The sequence below is a fragment of the Portunus trituberculatus genome, chromosome 19 (assembly GCF_017591435.1).
Source record: "Portunus trituberculatus isolate SZX2019 chromosome 19, ASM1759143v1, whole genome shotgun sequence".
NCBI lineage: Eukaryota > Metazoa > Arthropoda > Malacostraca > Decapoda > Portunidae > Portunus > Portunus trituberculatus.
In genome coordinates this window covers 15,548,090-15,552,144 of record NC_059273.1, presented here as the reverse complement: position 1 = coordinate 15,552,144, position 4,055 = coordinate 15,548,090, and the positions used below count along the sequence as shown (strand labels likewise).

At 39.7% G+C, this 4,055-nt stretch overlaps 1 protein-coding gene across 4 annotated transcripts in view; it reads right to left on the bottom strand.

Annotated features, from left to right (window-relative positions):
• Positions 1-200: 200 nt before the first annotated feature.
• The window catches only part of LOC123506105 (UDP-glucosyltransferase 2-like), a 17,181-nt gene continuing 13,326 nt past the window's right edge, over positions 201-4,055 (bottom strand). For 2 of the 4 annotated variants that reach the window (XR_006675345.1, XR_006675346.1), the window contains exons 8-10: positions 1,494-1,657; positions 1,016-1,121; positions 201-738 (exon numbers count right to left, since the gene is read on the bottom strand). The gene's annotated coding sequence lies outside the window, so the exon portion shown is untranslated. Of the gene's footprint in view, positions 739-1,015; positions 1,122-1,493; positions 1,658-3,549 lie in introns of those variants that run through there. The other 2 variants (XM_045257976.1, XM_045257977.1) reach the window with 1 other exon arrangement.

Sequence of the window (4,055 nt, the reverse complement as noted above, 5' to 3'; positions counted from 1 at the left end):
GCGTTCGAGTTAGTGCCAAAGGGGATCAGGGCGGCACTCAGCGCAAATGTATAGAGGGAATAGAAGCTCCGTGTGTCCCGCCTCCCTTACACAATATCCTCCGTGGTTGTACATACATCGGTATTTTGTGGTTTGTGTTAATTCAGTGCGTGTGGTTTGTTATTTCTCTTTATTTTTCTTTATAAAGAAAAGGCAATACGTAACATTTGATTTCTTTTATTTATTTATTTTTTTCATGCATTTTTTTTATGCTGTACATCCATGGCATTAAGTGAGTTTTGATTCGAACTTTGATAGCATGAACCCTTTCAGACCATGACGCGTTTTCGTATTTATTCTGCTTACTATTTGGTGATTTTAAACAGCTTCAGAAACTTATGTGGGGATTCAAATTGTAAAGACTCTGGTCATTAATATTCTGACTTTCATAGACCACTTTCTAATGTAAATAAAATTGTCTAATCGTATAAAAAGAATCATGGTAATAATGTGTCTCAGTACTGAAGGGGTTAATGCTTGTAATGCCTCCAGAAATATAGGAAGTGGCAATTTTGACTATTATATTAGTGTTTTGTGTTAATGAGAGGTAGTCGTGTAGAGCGGTCCTGGTCCAGACACAGTGAGGTCTTGGGGAGGGACGGTCAGCGGCAGAATATGAGAGGACAGCAGTGCGGGTAGGGCTGGGACAGGTCTTGGTCGGAATAACATGACGGGTCCTCTGGAGGCTTGGTGAAGCATCTGGGGAAACAAGGAATACAAAGTGAAGATGATGATGATGATGATGATGATGATGATGATGATGACCACGACTATTCCTAAGGCGCGCTCAAACACACACACACACACACACTCTCTCTCTCTCTCTCTCTCTCTCTCTCTCTCTCTCTCTCTCTCTCTCTCTCTCTCTCTCTGATATTTACGGTCGCTGCAGACACTTCCCTACATTGGCAGCGCGCTTGACACTAGTACTGTCACATCATCGGCTGACTGGATGCGGAATGACTCTGGTACTCACCCCACGTAGGTCACGCTGCCATCAATGCATTTACCCTGGCGGCACCTCGATGCAGTCCACGTACTACCGTTAGGCACTATCTTGCCGTCGCCGACGAAACAATATCCTAGAGAGAGAGAGAGAGAGAGAGAGAGAGAGAGAGTGATCATATTCCCTGAACAAGAGATACGTATACGCTATTGAAATTCAAGGTTCATAATGCAGAATGAGGACCTCACCGGCCACCATTTTTTAAGAGAGTTTACATTCCCTGTGGATTTGGCATAGCTTGCTCAGTTTTTCCCATGGCCTTATTTGCATATATTCATCCATGCACTGGTGCACATACTGTAGGATTCAAAGAAAGCAAGCATCGAGAAAGAAGCAATACCTAAGTTTTTACAATACCCAAGGTCATGCGGCTCACTTCTGGCCGCACTCGGATCCATTGTTTGGGACCCTGCACCCCGTGACACGAGTGAGGTAATTTGTAACTCACCGTAGAATCCCCTTGCGTCGACGGCTGAGAGCAGCAGTACCCCAGCCAGTAGCAGAAGGAGGCCTCGCATTGTGCTGGTGTTTAGCGTCAACTGGTTGAGTGTGGGAACTCCTCATTGAATTTAAGCGGCATGTCAGGTGAAAAACTTCCGGTGACAAGCACACCTGGGAAAGACCACATCGACGTGAGACCAAGATTGTAGGCATAACGTCGTCATCGTTATGTTCACCGTCATCCTCCTCTTCCTCCTCTTTATCAACATTACTATCAACGTTATTGTCATATAAGAACACACACACACACACACACAACACACACACACACACACACACACACGCACACAGAGAGAGAGAGAGAGAGAGAGAGAGAGAGAGATATTCAGCCTCGAAAACAAGCTTTATCTTCTGTTTTGTAGTGAACTCAGGACATGAAGTGAAGATTAATTTGCTCTAGGCCACCACCTGGGAACACCTGGCCTGCCTTACGAGAAGCACAAACAAAACACAAGAGCAGCGTTGGTATTGTTTGTCGTTGAACTCATTTTTCCCCCATCAGTAACATAACTCCTTACATTTTTGCCAAATCTTCGTTCTCGTTGAAAATTACCTTACTGCTGCAGTGACATATTGTTCTCGAGTTCTTGTATGATTAATCTTGTCTGTGAAGTGAAGGGAATAGGTTACAAAGTGCCTGAAAGTGTAGTTGCCAGTTAGACTTCTTACTGTGGTGTTGCTTTATTCCAGTTATGTTTCTGTAGTTTTACTTCTTTAGTTATTCATACGGCAAATATCATGACCATAAGAACAATGCAACCAAACAAGATCTGGAGACCTGAAGATATTTATGGTCTCAACTTCTGAACATCTAGAGCAGTGTTCCTCTTCTAGACAGAGGCTCGATTCTCCTCCCCTTGAAAGCGTCTAGTGGTTAAGGATTTATCTCGTATTCAGTTGTTGATGTTCTTGTTTTCAGTATATTTATTCATAGTCCAAGGCCGGGCCATGACACTCACTTCATCCGTTTACGTTTGTGATGAATGTGTAAAAAATGAACGCTTGGCATATCTGATAGTGACAATACTTGCTTCCATGGATTTCTACTTACTGACAACAGGTTTTATAGAGAATCCATGCAAAAGACATTATCCAAGGCCCTTCCCCAACACCCATAGACTTATCAAACCTGCTTCACATTTATCCAGTGACTCGTAGAGATGAGAAGTGTACCTACTCTATTCACACACTTACCCTGTATTCACACACTTTCACCTTCCTGACAGTAATGCTGAAGAAAGACGAGGGGTTTCTCGACGTTGTTTGTTTTAGTTACTGTTAAAACATATTTTCTTTGAGGTCATCTTATAGTTTCTTTGTTGAAATGTTGCGGTAACTAAGTTAGATTTTACCTCTTCTGTTATGAATAATGAATTTTATAGTGTTTTTATATTTGAGATGAATGACTGAAAATCATAACTAATTGACGTCTTCATTATGAGGATTCTGATTTTGAACATTCCACTAAATTAACATGATCTTGATAAAAAAAATTTAAAAAAAGAAGGAAAGGAATTGGAGCTTAAAAAAAAAGATAAAGGAAATAGGAACTAGGGAGAGAGAGAGAGAGAGAGAGAGAGAGAGAGAGAGAGAGAGAGGGGAGGAGGGAATGACACCAAGTACAGTACGTCAAACATGTTCACATTGCCATTGTCCATAAACATTGCAGTTAGCTCATCACAGACATTGTAAGAAATTTGTTATTTTTGTGCATTGGAGGTATATAACTTTTTGGCTGTAGTTTGTTATAATGAAAAATTAAAAACGCTAGAAGAACTTTCCAGATTCTCTCTCTCTCTCTCTCTCTCTCTCTCTCTCTCTCTCTCTCTCTCTCTCTCTCTCTCTATATATATATATATATATATATATATATATATATATATATATATATATATATATATATATATATATATATATATATATATATATATTATCAGCAACCTTAAATTGACTGCTCCAGGTTTCGACGACATTAGCATTAAGGTCATAAAAACTTGTTCCACTGAAATTTCACCATTCCTTGTTTATATTGTTAATAAGTCTTCTGATGAAGGTTGTTTTCCCAAACATCTATAAGTTGCCAGGGTTACTCCGATCCATAAAAAAGGTGACAAGCCAAATCAAAACAATTACGGACCAGTTTCTATCCTTCCCACCTTTAGTAAATTTTTTTAGAAAGCTGTAGCCCAAACATTAAGGGATTCTATATCAAAACACGCTATCCTAACAAATAATCAATTTGGTTTTCGCCCTAACTACTCCACCAAGCTTGCTCTACATGAATTTTGTCAGCAAATAAACACGACTATTGACAATAAGGGATATCAGATATCTGTTTTGTGTGATCTGTCAAAAGCTTTTGATACCATTTCCCACTCCATTTTGTTAGAAAAATTGAAAGTTTATGGCATCCGCGGCACACCACTTAAATGGTTCACTAATTAGCTAAATTATAGGAAACAGTACACATTATATAACAACACATTTTCTTCATATATTTCTATTAACT